Source organism: Rhipicephalus microplus, chromosome 9, assembly GCF_043290135.1.
Source record: "Rhipicephalus microplus isolate Deutch F79 chromosome 9, USDA_Rmic, whole genome shotgun sequence".
Lineage (NCBI taxonomy): Eukaryota > Metazoa > Arthropoda > Arachnida > Ixodida > Ixodidae > Rhipicephalus > Rhipicephalus microplus.
The window spans coordinates 102367689-102389210 of NC_134708.1; the positions used below are offsets into that span (position 1 = coordinate 102367689).

A 21522-nucleotide genomic window follows, 5' to 3' on the forward strand; every position below is an offset into this window, starting at 1 on the left:
AAAAAAATTATCTGCAGTTTAATGATTTACTCCTGGATTATTGAGGTAATATTTTTATTGCTGTTAAAAGTACTCAGTGTGTTTTGAGCATTCTGTTATTGCCTTTCGTTCCCATTTTTTTTCATAGTTTGTACTGACGCCTTCATCGTTGTATCGCTACTACTGCTTACAGCCTTCATAGGTGAGCACTATATTGCTAATAAATAAATAAATAAATAAATAAATAAATAAATAAATAAATAAATAAATAAATAAATAAATAAAAATGGTTTATCAGTTTTATTGTTAAGGTGCTATATTTCGGTCAAATATGGCAAGAGCACCACAAGTGAACCACATTATCAAATAATTTTTCACAATAACAGGTGTCATTTGTGCCAAAGATATACACATTTAAAGTCAATTAAACTGCTCCTTTATAACTGTTTATTTTATTCTCGCGTTAATTGCTGCCAACTCGCGTCGAGCACGGCATCACGGTTTCGTCCACATAAGATATATATTTAAAAAAAAAACTTTGTCATTATACTCTTGTGCAAATGGTTGGACTCAAAAAAAAAAGGTATTTCTTGATTTTGGTAAAATCAGAGTCATTTATTTATATCAATACAGGGTCAGTATTCGTCCTAAAAGAGAAACAATACCGCTAATGGGCGTTGCGATAACAAGAAATAAACGGGCTACCCTATTAGGCAACCCTTAAACTGGTTGGTGCCAACAGCACGCATAAACAGCGAGAAAAAGCCCCTCCAATGCGCTCTTCCCTGGTGCCTAATTGCGTACACGTCTGGAATATATAAACTGTATGGCTACACTTAGAAGTGACTTCGATATATAGTGACGTAAACACAAATTTATCTTCAATTAAGCCAAACTCAAATAGCACCGTTCTCCCTCCTCTTTATCTGTATTTTTATTAGCTTATTTGACTCGCGATGGTTCATTTCTTTTTTCAACATGTAATGGCCTATTGAGGCTAACATTTTAAAGAAGCAACTTAAAGTAGAAAGTGTAGATAACACACTGTTTACTTATTTTTTGTCAATCGTGTCATGCAATTGTTTTATCTTTTTTTACATGAAGTCGTGTGTGTACGTGACAGTTTTGCTTCCAGCTCTTTTTCGCTGTCACCCTGTAGAGGTTGGCGTTGCTCATCAAGCTGTCTATGACAGCTTTCTTGCTGCTCCCCTGTCACTGTATTTTCTTGGGGCAGAAATAAACAATATGTCTTTTTTGCACACATCATGAGGACGTAACTGTTTCGCTGGGAACGGTGTAATAATTTATCGATAAGCAAAAGCGAGCAAACTACCATGAAAGTAGCTTGTGAAGGTTTGCGAATAAAACGTTCTCAGCCTTTGCGGTCTGGCTGTCCGCTGGAAAGAACGTGAATAGTGTAAGTAGAACCATACGGCGTTGCTCTGCTATGATTGACATGTAGCTGGTTTTTTTTGTCTACAGCTGAGCACAGCACGGCGGCTGCTCAGAAATGAAGCTTTGGGCTGGAAAACTGAGCAAAATGGCTCTTAGTCATGATGTCCAACAGCGCGAATGAGAAGGAATGGTAAAAAAGAGAATAGGACAGACGCTGCCTGAATGAATCCAGCTGTTTCCTATATGGCGGCCACCCAACAATTCACGCAGTGGGAAGTCAAGCAGCTTTTTTCTTATTGCTTGCGTTTCAGCCAGTGGAGCCTCTGATGAGAACGGAATTCTTTCGCTTATTTCCTATCCTGCAAACTTGTGCTTCCTAAATACTTGCAGAGATCAGAAGTTTCTGTGAACAAGGAACGACGACGCCTGGAAACAAATCCACCTTAGACAACGGAACTGCAAGATCGGTAAGGAATAAGCTCGTATTTTTTGTGTTCTGCTCTTTTTCCCAATTTCAGGTCTCCAAAAAATAACCATAATCATTTACGTCGTTGTAAAAACATCCACTGTCTAGGCTGTGCTACAATAACATTAGTTCTAAAGATGCCACCTCTCCTATCTCGCCGTAGCATAGCTTGCCTAAAATAATAATCATCAGCATCATCACCCTGTATAAGCTCAATGCAGGGCAAAATTCTCTCATGATAGCCAATCAACCCGGTCTCGTGCTTTCTGTTGCCACAAAATACCTGCAAACTATTTAATCTCATCGGCCCAACAATTTTTCTGTCTCCCCTTCATGCGTTTGCCTTCTCTGGGAATCCACTCAGTTGCCCTTGATGACCAGGGGTTATCCTGCCTACGTGCTACGTGCCCGGCCCATGTTCATTTTTTCTATATTTCAGCTAAAATATCCTTAACTGCGATTATCTTCCTGACGCACACTGCTCTCTTCTTATCTCTTCATGTTACGCCTATCATTTTCCTTTCCATTACTCGCTGTGCCATATTAACTGTATTGTCACCTTAATTCTATTAGCCATTTTTTGTAAAAAGTTTGTAGAGAACGGATAGAAGCTGCTCGGCCTGTAAGTTCTTAAGTACTTCACGTCTTCTTTCGTATAGATTAATACGATGTTGGCGTTGTCGTACTTCAAAGATTCCGGTACCCTTCCGTCAAAAGACAAGTCGTGTATAAGGTGGCTCGTTTCTCCGCCATTTTCAGCAATATCTCCCCCATCCTACAGCAGATGAGTCTTAACCTTATCCTCACCAGCTACCCTGCCTGTTTGCATTTCTTCTATAGCCCTTTCCTCAGCTTTCCTATGGTTATTGGTAGGATGTCGAATTCCTTTGTACTGTTATTGTTTCTCACGATATCAATTTGATTGCTTCGGTTTCTGTACAGCTCACTGTAGAACTCCTCCGCCACCTCAACTATCCTATTCATATTGGTTTTGATATTGGCTTATTTGATTCTTATTGCATACATCCGATTTTAGCCTATGCACAAGTTTGCTTTCGCAACTTCCAGGGTTCTTACGCTTACTACAGTATGCTCCAATCTCCCAATGTTATACCCTCTGTTGTCAGCTACCTTACGCCCATTGATTAACTTCGAAATCTTCACTAGCTCTATTTTGTCAGTTCCATTTGAGGACTTCGTTGTTCGTCATCTCAAAGATATTTTTCAACTCTTGACATAGTTTGCCAGTGTCATGTCTAGTGACGGTACCTCCGACTTTATTGCACACTCTTAGACGATACTAGTAAAATTATTATCCATTGAGTTAACGCTACTTTCGGTTACCTTGCTTAGAGCCCTAAATCTATTCTGAAGGTAAACTGAATTCCTGTACTTCCCTCTGACCGCTAGCCCCATATGTGGTTTCTTGTGTATCGGAATATGCCTTTGCTTATTTTGTATCTCGGTGAACGCGTCTTACCAATATACCATTCTATGATCACTGTATCAGATCTTGCCAACTACTTCTACGTCGTGGACCATGCCTGGGTGTGCACACGGAATGAAGTTCAATTTCATTTTATTGCGATAACAGTATTATGGACATTATCAGCTAGCTGTTGCCGTCCATATATATATATATATATATATATATATATATATATATATATATATATATATATTGTAGTGGGGAATTCGCAAGGCAATGACCACTGGGACCATGTGTGAGTGCGAAGCACGAGCGTGTGCACGAGCTGTAGATGCTGGACTGCTTGAGCATTTGTGTCCGTACCGGCTGTCTGCCTATTTTCTGGCGTTGCCATTAAACTCCCTTGCAAAGTGGTGGAGGTGCTGGGTATGACAAGCAGCCATTTACGACCCGCCACTTGATAGTTCCGACGGTATAGCAGGCCATCCCGTATAGCGAAATGCATTGCTTGGCGGCGAAGAGCAGGCGGGTAACCAGAATTTGATGCGTCAGAAAGCATATTCAAGAGCGAGAAAATCCAGGGTTCCTTCAGCTGTTCGAATGGCGTGTCTGTGACGCTGATGGCAGAGAGGGGAAGGTCAAGGGCTGATATTTCCGTATCATCAGATTTCACGGGTGATCTTGATAGCGCATCTGCATCAGAGTGCTTGCGCACCGGTCGGTAGATGACGCGTATGTCGAATTCCTGGAGGCGTAGTGCCCAACGTCCGAGGCGACAGGAAGGATCTTTCAGTGAAGCCAACTGACAGAGCACGTGATGGTCAGTTACCACATCAAAGATTTGGCCGTACAAATAGGGGCGAAACTTGTTGATCGCCCACACAATCGCGAGGCACTCTTTTTCCGTAACAGAATAGTTGGCTTCTGTCTTAGTGAGGGCGTGGCTGGCATAGGCGACCACATACTCCGTAAAGCCTGGTTTGCGTTGCGTGAGTACTGCACCAAGGCCGACGCCACTTGTATCCGTGTGTACTTCGATCGGCGCATTAGGGTCGTAATGGCGCAGTACGAGTGGTGAGGTAAGGAGTTGGCGCTGTGTTGCGAATGATTCGTCACAGGCTGCTGTCCAATTCGAAAGATCTGCAGGGCCAGCAAAGAGTTTGGTGAGCGGAGCGATGATGGAAACAAAGTTTTAGAGAAACCGATGAAAATAGGAGCACAGGCCCACAAAGCTTCGTAGTTCCTTAACAGTATAGTCGGCTTAGGAAATTAAGCAACAGCACGAACCTTGCCAGGGTCGGGAAGGATGCTGGTTTTCGAGAAGACATGACCAAGTATGGTGAGTTGTTTAGGCCCGAAGTGACATTTCTTCAGGTTAAGCCGAGCCTGGCGTTGGTAAGGCACTGTAGAATCTTACACAAACGAGTGGTATGCGAGGTGAAATCAGGGAAACGACCACAACTTCGTCAAGATAGCACAAGCATATTGTTACGGATAAGATGGGTTTATTTACACTGAAAATGTCAGCGCTCTACTGTCACTGCCGAATCACCATCGCTCGAGAGCGTCCGATCTCTTCTTCTTGCTCGTTTTTTCAGTCCGCTTTACACTTAACTCCAGGCCAGACGAAGCTCACCGAGCGAGTAGAAGCGATTGGTTCTTGTAGGCCTTCAATCGGGCAATGTGCACAATTTGTGTCTTGCACGAACACCGGTTCGGAGCTGTCACTTTCGCAACAGCGTAAGTGATGTCACTTAGGCACTGAGTTATGACGAATGGTCCTGAGTACTTAGAAGGAAACTTCTGGCAAAGTCCCTTCTTTCGAACGGGCGTCCACAACCAGACCAAATCACCTGTAGCGAAAGTCACGGGCGGGTGTTTTGCGTTGTAACGGTCTTTCGCGCGAGCGTTGGTGGAAAGAGTTCGGAGCCGAGCAAGTCGACGAGCTTCTTTGGCGCGACACAAAGTCTGTGCGACACTGGCGTTTTCGTTCGTCGCAAAAGGAAATATGGTGCCAAGGAAACTTTTGGGATGACGAGGATAGAGAAGAAAGAAAGGCATAAAACCTGTGACTTCGTGTTTCGCGGTATTAAAGGCGTATGTAACAAAAGGTAATACGGCATCGCAGTTCTTGTGATCCGCTGCGACGTACATTGAAAGCATGTTGATGATGGTACGATTGGTGCGCTCAGTGAGGCCGTTGGTCTGAAGGTGGTATGGCGTGGAATGGCGATACTAATACCCACAAAGCCGTACCAACTCTTCGACGACGTCAGCAGTAAACTGCCGGCCACGATCACTTAACCCCACACAAGGGGCCCCGTGACGGAGTACGATCGAGTGCAGAAGAAACCATGACACATGAGATGATGTGGCTGAAGCAACCACCATCGTTTCAGTACACCGCGTCAGGTAATCTACGCACACAATAATCCAGCGGCGGTCGGTGGTAGACTTGGGGAAAGGGCCCAGTAAATCTATGCCGACTTTTTCGAATGGTGATGTCGGTGGCTTAACCGGCTGCAGTGGGCCGGCCAATAGTGTGGTAGGTTGTTTGTGGCGCTGGCAGACATCACAACTTGCGGTATTCTTTGCGGTCCACAAATTGCGGTCACAACTTGGTGGTCTTCCAGAGTCGAGGCCAGTAAAAACGTTGTCGAATACGGTGAAGGGTTCGGGCAAATCCAAGGGTGCCCAGACGTGATGTCATCGTGCATGGCTTGGAATACCGCAGGACGCAGGCGTTCTGGCACGACGAGGAGTACTGTGGAACCATAGCTGGAGTAATTCTTGCGATATAGTAGGGCGTCATGACTCACGAATGGCGTGGTGCGTTTAGAGCTACGAGCCACAATAACCATTGGTTTCAGCGAAGGATAACGCTGTTGCTCGTGACGGAAGACGTCCAAATTTGCGAAGTCGGGTGAGATTGCGGCCAGGTAGTTGTCCAAATCATCATCATCAGCATGCACAGTCGGAGATGGAAGACGAGATAACCAGTCGGCATCTGTGTGAAAACGACCGCTCTTGTTGGTCACATAAAAGTTATATTCTTGAAGCCGTAAGGCCCAACGAGGCAACCGACCGGTTGGTTCACGTAGTCCGACAAGCCAACAAAGAGAATGATGATCTGTGACAATCTTGAACTGCCGGCCGTACAAATACGGTCTGAACTTTTGGACAGCGAAAACAACCGCAAGACATTCCAGTTCGTTGACCGTATAATTCCTCTCCGCCTTAGTCAAAGTACGACTTGCATACGCCACGACGTGCTGGCGGCTGTCGTGATACTGAACTAGCACGGCACCAACATCGATACCACTAGCATCTGTATGCAGTTCCGTGAGTGCCTCTGGGTCGAAATGGCGCAAGAGGGGCCCGGAAGTAAGCAAATACTTCAGCTGTTCGAAAGCAGCCTCACACTCAATGGTCCATCTGAATGGGGCGTTTTTGTGGAGCAACTCTGTCAGGGGATGAGCAAGCTGAGCGAAGTCTTTGAAAAACCGACAAAAATAAGAACACAGGCTCGCGAAGCTACGAAGATCCTTCACAGACGTTGGTTGCTTGAAGTCTCGAACAGCACTGATTTTTGCGGGTCTGGCCGTATACCGTCCCTGTCGACTAGATATCCAAGCACAGGGGCTTGACGCTCACCAAAATTACACTTATTTGCGTTGAAAACAAGACCAGCTTGTTTGATTCAATCGAGAACAACGCTAAGCCGATGGTTGTGCTCATGAAATGTCTTGCCAAAAGTAATTACATCATCGAGATAACACATACATATCTCCCTTTGAGACCGCGAAAGATGGAGTCCATGAATTGCTCGAAGGTAGCTGGGGCATTACATAAGCCAAACGGCATAACGTTGAATTCAAATAACCCATCAGGCGTGACAAAAGCAGTCTCTTCTTTGTCAGACGGATGCATTGGTATTTGCCAGTATCCAGACCTTAGGTCGACGGACGAAAAGTATGTGGCCGAGTGCAGACAATCAACAGCATCATCGATGCGTGGTAGCGGATACACGTCTTTCTTTGTGACGGCGTCGAGACGGCGGTAGTTTACACAAAATCGCTAAGAGTGGTCTTTCTTTTTTAGCAATATAACAGGAGCTGCCCAGGGACTGCTTGACTCTTGAAAAACGCCTTTCTGCAGCATGTCGTTGACCTGATCGGCGATCACTTGCCTCTCTGACGGGGATACGCGATAGGGTTTCTGGCGTATCGGTGTAGCATCTCCCGTGTTGCGGTGGTGCATGCGGGATTCCGGCAACATTGAACAACGCTTGTTTTGAGCGAAATCAAAGACTCCCGCGTTGCGTGTAAGCAGCTCCTAGAAGGCATTTTTCTCGGAAGAAGGCAACGACTTATTGATCATACGCTTCACCTCGGCTGAGTAGTTGGGCGCAGTCTGACTGATGGCTGGAAACTCTGATACCATTCTGACGTCAATTGTGGCCTGCTTCTGGAACATTCCCAGTTTAAACCGGGCGGGTATAACAACAGGCTCTGAGGTTGCACTGAGCGCCCACAAGCAAGCATGTCCGTCGATGGATGTAAAGACAGACCGTAGGACCATCACATTCTTCTTGAGGGCGTTTGCATGATGAGGCTCCACCAGTCCAGTGCAGGGTCCTGAGCGAACATGAGAAGAGCATACGGGTAAAAACACTGCTGTCCGACCAGGGATCGTCACATCTTCAGACAACAAAAGCGTATCGATGGGTAGTGTCCGAAAATCGTCAACTATTGCAGCGGTCAACGTACTTTGTAGAAGAATCTCTCCAGTTCCACAGTCAAGCGTAGCGCCGCACTCATAAAGGAGGTCTATCCCTAAATTGACGTCATGAGTTGCGCGAGCCAGTACAGTGAATTCAACTCTGAAATTTCGTCCACCAATCGTGAGTACAACTGAACAAATACCAACAGGGCATGACGCTTCGCCTCCAACTCCATGAAAAGTTTCTTTACGATTCCACGCGAACATAACTTTGTCACCCAAGAAACGATGTTTGAAACGAAGACTCATAACTGAAACAGCAGCACCAGTATCTACACCGTATGGTATCGCTGCTTGGGGAAACACGTATGACTGTCATCTATCACCCATTCAGAACATACAAAATCAGGCGATCCGCATTATCACTAATAGCTCACGATACTCCAGTGCAGGCCATCTACTCCAAGACAACAAAATCCTACCTGTTCGTAAGTTATTTTTTCATAGCATAGCCGTTCTTCTGTTTCAATTGTGCAATGCCCTGCTACCGTTTGAGTTCATTGATTCAGTTTTCTTACAAAACAACAATGTAACCAGATTTGCAATGAACCTCAACTTTTTGCTACCCGCGTCGCGCACAAATTATGGAAAAATGACCTCTGCCTTTGCGGCCATTACTTTTTGGAATAACATGCCTCTTTCTGTTAAAACGATGCCCACATTGTCATCATTCAAAAAGTTGCTTAAAAGTTTTCTGTTAAATTATTACTGCCTGTATATGGGCTTTTTGGGGGCTTTTGCGTTTTTGGTTATGCCATTTAGATCATTGCATTTCGATTGACAATGTCCGCCACTGAACGAGATGTTTTTTTTCGTTCTTTCTTTTTTCTTTCCTTATTTGCCTTGCTTTTTGTTGCCTGATGTGTCACTTAGCCTATAATAATTACTCATCACTCTATATTGTATAATTGATTTCCATTCACTCGTTGCTTGTTAACTTGATCTGATTTATTGATTGTTATAATGCATCGAGGGTCCCGTTACAGTTTTTAACTTTGGGACCCTCGTCTGTATATTAATATTACTGTACTACTTTTTTGAAATGAAAAAAATAAACTGAAACTGAAAAATAAACTGAAACTGAAACCGCCTATACACACACGCACTTTGTTCATCAACATCACATCAGAAGGAGGAACTGGCGAAACTGACCGTCCTGCGACCGCACCTCCACCAGTCGCACCAGTAGGTTTCCCAGCTGATGCGGGGAAGGTGACCGACGACGCGGAGACGGCGACCGGCAGGACCGTGTCGGAGGCGGTGTCAGGCTTCGCTCGGAGGCGGGGGACTCGCTTTGAAATTTGTTAGGCCGTTGCTGTGCGGGACGGTGGTCGGCCGGGTGAGAGGCCCAGGTTTTGTGCATACGAGGTGGGTACGTCGAAAAACGTGGCGGCACAGGCATTTCGTACATACGAGCCAGATACGTCGAAAAACTTGGTGGCGCAGGCAGCCATCTGGAACAGAAACGCGAAATATGCCCTGGGAGACTGCATGTGTAGCAAATGGGGACTTGTCGGCTTACATTAGCAGGAGCAGAGGTGGCAGAAGTACGCGGAGACGAGTCGTGCTCCACAGGCACATTTTGTGATGACGCATAGTAATCTTCTGCTAGAGGCCTGGTTGACGACGGTCGGAGGTCCACAACGACACCTCGAAATGATGACATCCAGTTGTGGCCGTGGCCCATCAGGGAAAACGGAAGCCGCGGGGTAAAATTTGCAGTTTCTGTGCGTGGTTCGTTTTCGACATTGCGCTCTCGCATCCAGTAACGAGGTGGTTCGAGGCACGCGGCGAACGAGCATTAGTGGGTAAGTCACCTGCTTGAAGTCGCATGAGCTCTTCTCGAACTACCCGACGTACGAGGAAGGGAACGTCTTCGCAGGTGGCGACGTCTATACTTGCAGCAGTGCGAACATTGTCCAAGCGCCCGAACTTGGGTAAAATTCTCCGGGTCTTCAATGCATCGAATGCGCGACACTGCTGCCTGAAAATAGGAGTGTTCAAGTTTTCTTTCGTAATCAGAAAATTGTACACGTCCTCAGCGATGCCTTTAAACAAATGACCGACTTTGTCTTCGTCAGACGTATTTGCGTTGACAATCCCGCAAAGCTTCAATATTTCTTCAATGTAGGTTGTGCACGTTTCGCCATGAAACTGAGCCCTACATGACAGCGTTTGCTCAGCTTTCTTTTTCATGGAACTCGTGTCCCCAAAGCAGGCCTTCAGTTTCTTAACAAAAAATGCCGCCATATCCACGAAGTGAATGATGATGAGTGGGCGAAGCTCCGGAGGTAAACCTGGTAAACCATGAATCATCCGTACATTTTGCCCACTCGATTTTATTGCAACGCTCCCCCTAGCGTACGTCGCCGCACTATATCGAACGATGACACGCGCCATATGTGGCATCATTCCTATTTTATAACACCTCGCATCTTTCATAATCAACTACACGTACCGCCGTCTAGTTTATAACATCTTGCATCTTTTGGACGGACGGACGGACGGACGGACGCATGAACGGATGGACGGATGGATGGATGGACGGACGGACGGACGGACGGACGGACGGATGGATGGATGGACGGATGGATGGATGGATGGACGGACGGACGGACAGACGGACGGACGGACGGACGGATGGATGGACGGATGGATGGATGGACGGATGGACGGACGGACGGATGGACGGACGGATGGACGGACGGATGGACGGATGGATATGGCTGTACCCTTTAGATCGGGCGGTGGCTAGCGTAATACTTAGAACTGAACGAGAGGTGGCTACATACAGGGGACGCACAGCCCACGCCTTAAGGAGCTTCGCTCCTAATATATCCAAAGTGGGGAGGACATGTGCATGGTTCTCAAACCAAAGCAAGGCTGTCCCGGCAAGGAAGAATACTACGTTCACGAGCTTCACCGGTGCGCCCCATTCGTAGTAGCGGCTCACTTTGTCGAAGTGTTTCAGCCAAGCGTCCACGTCCTCGTCAGTTTTACCTGAGAATATTCGTGGCTCAGGTGCCCAGTTGCCTGGTTGTCGAGGTTGACGGCCACCTTATGCAGTGTCGGTGGCACTGAAGGATGCAGCAGTGTAGTGCATCAATGGTATTTCTGTGCCGTTGTTCATGCTGATGTTCTCCAGGTGTAGGCCAGCTAAGCGTCTTCTTCTTCGAAGAACTTCTGCTGCGGGGTCCAAGATGGCAAGTTACCAAGCACCGCTCTACCAAAGCTGTTACGAATGTGATGGGTTTATTTACACTGAAAAATGTCAGTGCTCTACTGTCACTGCCGAATTACCATGTCTCGAGAGCGCCCGATCTCTTCTTGTTCCTCGCTCTTTCAGTCCGCGTTACAATATGTTCCACTTAAGACCGCTTAAAATGCATTCAATCATTCGCTCGAATGTGGCGGGCGCATTGCAGAGTCCGAATGGCATTACGGTAAATTCATAGAGGCCATCAGGTGTGACGAAGGCCATTTTCGAACGGTCGGACTCAGCCATTCGGACCTGCCAATAAACTGAGCGAAGGTCAAGCGAGGCAAAAAACTCGGCACCTCGTAGACAAGTGAGAGCGTCGTCTATGCGGGGAAGAGGGTAAACATCTTTCCTCGCAATGTTGTTTAGGCGCCTTTAGTCTACGCAGAAAAGGATTGGTTGGTTGGTAAGAACATTATTGATAGTCCGGCAGAGCTTTCGCCGACCGGACCTTAGGTCTCCCGCGTGAGGACGTCAAGACCTTGCCTGACCGCCGCTCACGAGCCTGCTGGACGGCGCAGAATTAATCACCGAGGCTGGGGCTGCACAGGGCAGCGGCGGAAGGGTTCCGGATTTAGCACCTTGCGGATTTCTAGCGCACTCCCAGAGCATGTGATTTAATGTGGCAACCTCACTATGGCATATCTGGCATACATTCGTCGGATATATCTGCATCTTCATCTGCATTTCTGCATCAACAAAGAACCGGATCGAACCATTTTTTTGACGAGTACAACTGGTGAAGACCAAGGACTGCAAGAAGGCTTGATGACTCTACGCTGTAGCATGTCGTCTACTTGTTCTGCAATTACGCGACGCTCCACCGGTGACACACGATAGGGGCGCTGGCGCAAAGGAGTACTCTTCCCTGTGTCAATTGTGTGTGCAACTGTGTTCGTTTCTTCTAGCACCGCTTGTGGAAAGTCAAATGAACGCCTCAACCCGTGCAACAGGGTAACAAGCTGCTCAAGTTGAGCCTGGGCGAAATGGCTGTCAATGGAACGGTGAAATGCATCGGAACACACGCTGTACGAAGCTAGGTGAGGAACCAATGCTTTCAGCTCCATATTCGGCTTGGTGTCAAAGAAATCGGCGGGCACGATAGTACCTTCATCGATAGGCTGAATGTGGCCGAGCGTCTCGTTGCGGCGCAAACTTAGGGGGCACGCGTTTAGGCGTTCGTGCCCCCTCAATAAACTCCCTTTGCAAGGGAATTTAATAGCGACGCCAGGTAGTAGGCAGACAGCTGGTACGGACCCAAATGCTCGAGCAGTCCAGCGTCTACAGCTCGTGCACACGCTCGCGCTTCGCACTCACAAATGGTCCCACTCGTCATTGCCTTGCGAATTTCCCACTACAATATATATATATATATAGATATATAGGAACAGAAGTGTATACCTAAGGGCTCGTTTTTCCGTGTTTTAACACAATATTAATGAGATCTAACAGACAGTAATGCCAAGGAATGTGCAGGAAAAGGTATTACAACCAATGGAATGTAAATAAGAAGAAAGAAAAGGGGATGAAAAAATAACCAGCCATGAGCAGGAAACGAACCTATGACCTTCGAATAACGCGTTCGATGCTCTAACCACTGAGCTACCACAGCGGCCTTCCTTCCATCCACTTTTTTTGGATTTATATGTGAGTTTAGAATAAGGAGTGACAGTCAGCGCCATCTATAAGCCAAACGACGAGTGTGAAAACACTCATATGCGCATGTTTGGTGTCACGTAGCACGTGAACTTATTATGAGAGGGCAGCTGATTAATTTTCCCTCTTATACAACCTCAACACACGACGTCTGCCAGTACGAAACCCTCGTTCTATGAAATAAGGGAAAGAAGTGTATACCTAAGGGCTCGTTTTTCAGTGTTTTAACACAACATTAATGAGATCTAACCGACAGTAATGCCAAGAAATGTACAGGGGAAGCTATTAAAACCAATGCAATGTAAATAAGAAGAAAGAAGAGTGTATGAAAAAATAACCAGCTTTCCTTTCTTTTTATTTACATTCCACTGGTTCTAATTACTTCCCCTGTACATTACTTAGCATTACTGTCTGTTAGATCTCATATATATATATATATGTAAATATATATATATATATATATATATATATATATATATATATATATATATATATATATATAGTCCAGTAGATCCTCCGTAAGCGGTCACAACGTGGTTTATTTCGACGTTACGACCTAGAGTCTGGCAAATAAACCACGGTGTGACCGCTCACAGAGGATCTACTGGACTATATGCAACGCTACGGCCACTCAACCACCATGCCTGCCTCTCTCTCTCTCTCTCTCTCTCTCTCTCTCTCTCTCTCTATATATATATATATATATATATATATATATATATATATATATATATATATATATATATATATATATATATATATATATAGGCCTGGAAGGAAAACGAAGTTGAGTGAGCGTGCTGGCTGCCGCAAACTGGAGCAAGATGAAAGATGACGACGCTGCGATGAGCAACCTGTTGGCCGCTCCAGTGCTACTCTTCGCGACCAAATAAACGGCCCCTTTAGCCGTGTATATCTTGGTCCTCTGTGTGCGTAACAGATTGGTGGAGGTGCTGGGTTAGACGAACTCGATGACGGGAGCTTCACTACCAGAAGTTTGCCGCAGCCGTCGTCTTGCCGGACTCCCGCCTGCGCCTAGTGTAATGGCCCAAGATCAGCCATCGAACGCTTCAAAGCCAACTCCAATGGGTTCTGTGCCATACTACCGAGTCCCACCAACCTTCGGAGTAGAATTGGGTGAACATGTTGAAGCGTGGCTCGTCCAGTACAAATGTGTCAGCAAGTGCAACGGCTGGGATGCCGCCACTCAGCTCAGCAATGCCGTCTTTTGCCTTACGGATACTGCGCTCGTGTGGTACGAAAACCACGAGGACACACTGATGACGTGGGACGTTTTTGTTGCAGGATTGAAGGCGTGTTTTGGCGACTCAAGCGTCAAAAGCAAGTGGGCAGAGCAGACATTGTCTCAACGCACGCAGCTGCCATGTGAGATATGCACCACGTATATAGAGGTTGTGCTGAAGCTCTGCAAAGTGGTCGGTGCTCAGATGTCAAATGACTGCAAAATCTTGCATTGACTGAAAGGCATAGCCGAGGATGTTTATAATTTTCTCATCGAAAAAGAGCACCTGAGCTCGGTGTCCGACGTCATTTGGCATTACCGAACTCTCGAACAGCTCAAAATGCGCAGGATTACTCCAGAGTTCGCCCGGCTCATAAATGTTACAACGGTTCCCAACATCGAGACGAGCTCCTGCCCAGACCTGTCTTCGACGATTCGACAGATTGTTCGCGAAGAACTTTCTCGCTATGGAGAGAAGACACATTTAAAGTCTATCACCATTCTGCGTACGACCAACATTCAGTATACGTGCCACGTGACGCTGTGACTGCGCCGCCGCCTTCTGCGACCCCTTGGCAATCGATGGTTAGTGCAGCAGCTGTTGAGTACTGCACACCCACGCAGCCAAAGAGAACACCACGCTTGCCAGCTCTTCGCCATGACTGACGCCCTCAGCGTCCACTTTTTTCGCGACGCCCGGTCTATCCCTATGATATACGGGATGAACCAATCCACTACACCAGGGAAGAACATATTCGATTAATTGACAAACGGTGTTTCGACATCTCACAGTTTGCTATTCCTTTGGTGTCCCCAGGCATATTTAGTGAATTTGCAATCTTCGACGTGTAGCCCCTAGATATATATGGCCACCTACAACATTTTGCACGACTTTCTGAACGACTTCGTGACGACCCGCGATTTACGTACTATGGCCCACCACAACACTTTACATGATCGTTTGATCGACCGCACGACGACCCGAGGGCAACACACCTGCTGCCTCGCGACGACTACTGGACACGCAGCCTCCAGAATCACTCTCCTACATCTGACAAGAGCTTGACGCCTCCACAACCTCGTGTTCTCCGTTCGCCCACACCGCGGCATCACAACACGTCTCCTTTGCCGCAGGAAAACTAGCAAGTGCGGCCGATAGAGGTGAGGTCGCCGGAGATGTGCAAACTTGTTGAGATGTGTCTGCTGTGTTGATGCTCAAGAACAAAGTGAGTGTTTTTGCTGACGATGTGCCTGTGATGGCTTCGGTGGACACGGGGGCAACAATTTCTGTCATGAGTGCGTGTTTTAAAGATACCTTGGGACAGAAAGTTTTTTATAAAATAGAATCAAGCGTCGCAGTTTTGCGGAGTGAGCGGTGAGCCACTGAATCCTGTGCGAGAAACCTGTGGTGCTGAGAGGTTTCTCGCAGGTCACGTTATCTCAACGGTGTTCGTGATTACTCCGCAGGTGACACATGATGTTATTTTGGGTATGAACTTGTTGAGGGAGTGTTGTGCGACTGTCGACCGCCGCACAGAGACGATATTCTTGAGTGATCACGTGCCGCCAGCACTCTTGGGAAACCCTGTGAATGGTGAGACGGCATTGTGTGTCTGTGGCGACACTATCATACCACCATCATCAACCATTCGTGTACCTGTTTGTTCCAGCGACAGCTATTCCGCCAACTTTGATGCCAACGTAAAATCAGTGTACACCAACTGCATGAACAAAAGTTTTGATCCCACATTGTGTGAGGTCGATGAGACATGAATGCACTTGCTTCTGGACTGCCAATTTCTCCATAGAGCCCGTGATGCTACCAGATTGTCTAAAGTTAGTCATCGTCAGTGGACAACACGAGGCCTTATTGGTGACCAAACTTAGAGATGCACCGGAAGAGCACCGTAATCACAGTTGGAGAACGGCTCTTCTGCCAGTGGTAAATAAGTGGCTAAGCACAAGTGAAAGCCGAAAATTGGTGAATGTACTTTCGAAGCACGTCCCTGCATTCGAATTTGCGCAGGAAGACAAAGCACCCTTAATCCCTGCTTCTAGGACATGTCACACCATTACCACAGGTTTGGCCAATCCCATTAGACAAAAACCATACCGCGTTTCACTATCTCAATGGCAGATTATTAACCAGCGGCTGAACGAAATGAATCAAAACGGAGTCATTCAAGAGTCTGCGAGTCCATAGGGCAGCTCCACTGATTTTCGTTAAAAAGAAAGATGGATCCTGGAGATTTTGTTCCGATTATCGCCGATTGAATGCTGTACCGAAAAAACACGTGTGCCCACTTCCACGTATTGATGATGCCATCGACCGTCTACATTGGGCCTCTTACTTTTCTTCTGTAGATTTAAGGTCGGGTTACTGGCAAATTCCCATGCATCCTGAAGATAACGAAAATACCGACTTTGTAACCCCTGACGGCCTTTTCGAATTCAATGTGATGCTATTCGGACTGTGCAACGCACCGGCGACGTTCGAGTGATTTACGGACACTGTTCTTCGTGGCTTGAAGTGGAGCATTTGCATGTGCGACCTCGACGACGTCGTCATCTTTGACCGCACCTTCAGTGAACACAATTCACATCTGGATATTGCAGTGACTTGCATAGGAAACGCTGGTCTAGTTCTTAACTCGAAGAAAAAATCATAGCATATCCACGGAGTGAATGATGATTGGTGGGGCGCAGCGTTCGTCGGTCTGTCTGTCCATTTGTTCTTGCATCCGCCTATCTGGGTGATCCTTAGTGCATCCGTCCATTTATTCATTCGTTTGTCTGTCCGTCCATCTCGTTTTGCGGCCATGCCTCTGTCTGTCCGTCCGTGCGTGTGTCAGTCTGTTCGTCCGTCCATATGTCTAGTGAAAACTCCAAGCACAGCCATCTCACATCTTTTCATCATGTATTCAGCATATACAAGTGGCCCCATCCAGCAGACATTGTAAGGACCGCTATTTCGGGTATGTGCCACTAGTGGTTACGTACTACGAGGGACGCACAAGCCACGCCATAAGGAGCTTCGCCCCTAAAATGCTACTTCGGAGACCGACAAACCCTTGCTCTCGGACACCTCGTGGATCAGGATGGAATCCATCCAGATCCCCAGAAAACCGCAGCCGTTGAAGCATCCAGTGCGCCGAGCTCTTTTAAGGAGCTCTGTGGCTTTCTTGGGCTTTGCTCCTGTTTTCGCCGCTTTATACCTAAATTTGACGATGTCACGTATCCGCTGACATGTTTGCTACGGAATAATATTCCATTCAAGTGCAATATTCCGGAGTACGACTACTCTTTTCGTCATCTGAATTTCCTCCTGACGTCCTGGCCTGTCCGTCACTGCAACCCATCAGCTCCAAAAGAACTGCATATGGATGCCAGCGGCAAAACAATTGGTCCGTCCTAGTTCAACGCTACGGTAACCGCAAGCACATGATCGCATACGCAAGTCGCTCCTTGAGCACGCCCGAGCAGAATTACACTGTCAAAGAACAAGAATGCCTCGCGGTAATATTTGCGATTCAGCGGTTTCCGTCTTGCCTATATGGACGCTCATTTACAGTCGTCACCCACCACCGCTCAATATGTTGGCTCGTCACCCTTCGGGACCCTTGCGGAAGACTAGAGCACTGGCACTCCGGCTTCAAGAGTATAGCTTCACAGTCTTGTATGAAAGCGGCCGACGACACATCGACGCTGATTGCCTTTCGCCTAAGCCACTGAGCACTACAGAATGGGACGCCGATGACCTCGACTACCTCGTAGCTTCTGTGTCACCAAAGCTTCCCGACCTCAGTACTTTCAAAGACGAACAGCGAAAAGACCCCAGACTATCATCGCTTGGTACATCTCCCACAGCATGCCATATCTGTGTACGCAACGGAATTCTGTATAAAAACTTTACCAGCACTACCACACGTTTTCTTCTGGTAGTGCCGGAATGCTTTCGGCCAGCGATTTCAAATGCTATGCACGATGACCTTACGTCCGGACATTAAAGTTTTGTGCGGATGCTCGCTGTGAGAAGTAACGCTTTTATTACCCGGGAATGTGACAGCCCGTCGAGGTGTATGTGGCCAGCTGCATGCAGTGTCAACGTCACAAACGCCCATATACTGCACCAGCTGGTCTTGTACAGCTCCTTCCACCTCCAAGCACACCTTTCCAAGAAATGGGCATTGACCTCGGGGGCCTTTTTTCAAATTCGGCTAAAGGCAACCGTTGGATAATTGTATGCGTGGATTACCTCACGCGCCATTGCGAGACGGTGGCCATACCAACCGCAACTGGCAGTGACGCCTCTGTTTTCCTGCTGGAGTCCATTATCGTCCGACGTGGCCCACTTCACGTGATCATCAGTCATCGTGGACGATAATTCAGGGCAGATATAGTAGAGAGCTGCTTCGATTGAGTGAGTCCCGCATTCTTCCCTCCCGCCATACCATCCGCAAACAAATGGGCGCACGGAGCGCAAAACCGAACAATTGTGAACATGCTCTTTATGTATGTGGCTTCCGACCACGAGAATTGGGATGACGTGCTACCATGTCTAGCGTACGTGTTCAACACCACTAAGCACGAGACAAAAGGCTATAGGGCCTCTTCCTTGATGTACGCATGAATGCCACGGCGCAGACTCGACACAGGTTTGGCATTCTCAACGCACGAGAACCTCTGTGTCACCGAAGTCCACTGGCTTGCAGAAAAGGCGCGTCTATTGCTCGTTTACGCACTTTGGCATCACATGACAAATCGAAGACATGCTACGACGTCCGCCACTGGCCTGTAACTTACAATGCAGGCGTCGCTCTGGACTCCGGTACGAAGACGCGGGTTATGCCACAAGTTCCTGGCCAGATATGACGGACCGTTTGTTGTTCCCAACAAAATCACGGAAGTCACGTACACAATAACTCGACTCATGAGAAATCTTAGAAGGGCCGCTAAAACCAAGCAGTCCAGGTCGCTACTGACGTTGTACACACCAAGGTGAATCAATTGCCTCGCCCGGCAGGCTTCGTCTGCGAGGGGAGGCATGCTGCGCCTTCCTGGAAAGAAAAGAAGGATGGCTGAATGCGCTGGCCGCCCCAAGTTGAAGCAAGAGGGAGACGATGATGCTATATATATATATATATATATATATATATATATATATATATATATATATATATATATATATATATATATATATATATATATATATAAATATATATATATATATATATTGATTGATTTGTGGGGTTTAACGTCCCAAAACCACCGTATGATTATGAGAGACGCCGTAGTGGAGGGCTCCGGAAATTTCGACCACCTGGGGTTCTTTAACGTGCACCCAAATCTGAGCACACGGGCCTACACCGTTTCCGCCTCCATCGGAAATGCAGCCGCCGCAGCCGGGATTCGAACCCGCGACCTGCGGGTCAGCAGCCGAGTACCTTAGCCACTAGACCACCGCGGCGGGGCATAAATATAAATATAAATATAAATATAAATAAATAAATAAATATATATATATATATATATATATATATATATATATATATATATATATATATATATATATATATATATATATATATATATATATTGTGATGAGCGAGACAGAGAACAAGAGACAACACCCGATCCTGGGCCAGCTGTTCTTATTCTGACTTCGTCTTCCTCCTCCTTGATCTAGCTATCCGCGCGCCGAAGCGCCAGCATCTTTCTTGGTCATGACACTCGGCCATGACTGCGCGCGCGTGGAGCTGGCGGCAAAGTTTCTGGTGGACGGCACTGGCTGCCTCGAGCTGGTCGCTCTTTTGCACGCCACGATGTCTTTTGAAAAAGGGCTGTGGACTCAGGCGGCCGGCACTGGCTGCCCCGTTGCGGCCGACGCTCTCAGCCGCGATTTGGTCCCGGTATCTGCCAAAGGTAGATCTGGTGGTCGATATAGTGGCTGCGTTTCGGAGGTCGGCCTTGGCCACGCTGAAACTGGGTGCCAGAGTCTTCCACAAGTCTATCGGGAGGTCGAGACTGGTTGCTGTCTGCATCTTGAGCGCCAACTTTCTCCTCATGATCTTGGTCAGTGACACCAGCAGTGGTTACCTTGGGCTCTACCGGCGCCATCACCGTAGGCGGTTCAAGCATAGGATATGCTGGTGTCTCCACTTGCCTCAGTAAAAGTGATATTGGGGCTGGCTTCTCTAACTAGCTGAATGAGGACTGGTATCAGCCTCTTCCACTGACATGATAGTATCGTGTACCGGCGCGGGTACTGAGAGCAGCAGTGGCGTGTCACACCTGCGTCTGACGTCATTCGTACGACAGGCGGAGAAGCTTTCTGCCGCGCGGATGGAGGGCTCCGAGGAACCTTCGAGGTGTTGCTCCACTTCAGCTCGGTGTGGGAATGGGGTTGCGTCGGTGAAGGGCAATGCAGCACAGTCGAGGTGATTCTCTGCGGCTGTTTCGTTGGAGAAACGCCCTTCAAGAGGTCCGACTTCGGTAGCGGCCTCTGGCCGCAGTGCACTTGCTTCGGGAACTTCTCGTGTGGTAAGCTGCAGCGCACAGCTGCAGCCTCGAGGTGAAGGCCTCTGGAGCTTGCTCCTCGATACCGGCCAGGTTGGACGGGGTGGTGGTAGAGAGGAGGTAATGATTACGACCGAAAGCAGCTATGAGCTTGCAGCTCCACTCCGCCCATGACTGCTGCTTCCAGCCTTCATACCGGTGCCATGTCGCTGCACCTTCCCTAAGATGGTCTACAGCCATGGTCCATTTTTGATTTTCTGTCCAGGCCTCGCGCATTGCTATCGCGTTGACGGTTGCCACCCAGCTGTCGGCGTCGTTCCGGACCCCGTGGAATTCGGGTAGTTCGCAGACGGCTGGTGTTTGTGAGGTGGCAGGTGGCAACGCAGAGATCACCGACGCGAAGCAGTCGAGCTGGTGTGAGAGCTCGATCAGAGAAGACCGAAGCTCCCTGCGTTGCTCCAGTGTGCTTGCCTCAAGGTCGTATGAGGCAGCTACATCTAACACTGCGTGAATGTCACACAATGCTGGCAACATTGTAGGAGCTCACTCGGCGATCAACGCTGTGAGTTCGCTATAGTCTTGACGTGGAGTAGCCGCAGGTCCGCGGTGCTGTCGGGCGTTAAGCTTGAAGAGTCAGTGGTCGTGGTCGTTGAGTAAGTAGCAATTGCGGCACTCACCCCGGTGAAGTCGACGAGCAGGCGAGCCTGGACGGCGTTCCGTGGCGGCTCGTTTGTTGAAAGAGTACCGCAACGGGAATGTAGGCCATGGAAAACGTGAGCGGCATTCCCAAGGGACAG

At 47.7% G+C, this 21522-nt stretch overlaps 1 protein-coding gene across 1 annotated transcript in view; it reads left to right on the forward strand.

The window, feature by feature from the left end:
- The first annotated feature begins 1701 nt into the window (after window positions 1–1701).
- The window catches only part of LOC119164668 (L-lactate oxidase), a 61389-nt gene continuing 41568 nt past the window's right edge, over window positions 1702–21522 (forward strand). Inside the window, exon 1 of the mRNA XM_037416887.2 lies at window positions 1702–1841. The gene's annotated coding sequence lies outside the window, so the exon portion shown is untranslated. The remainder of the gene's footprint in view (window positions 1842–21522) is intronic.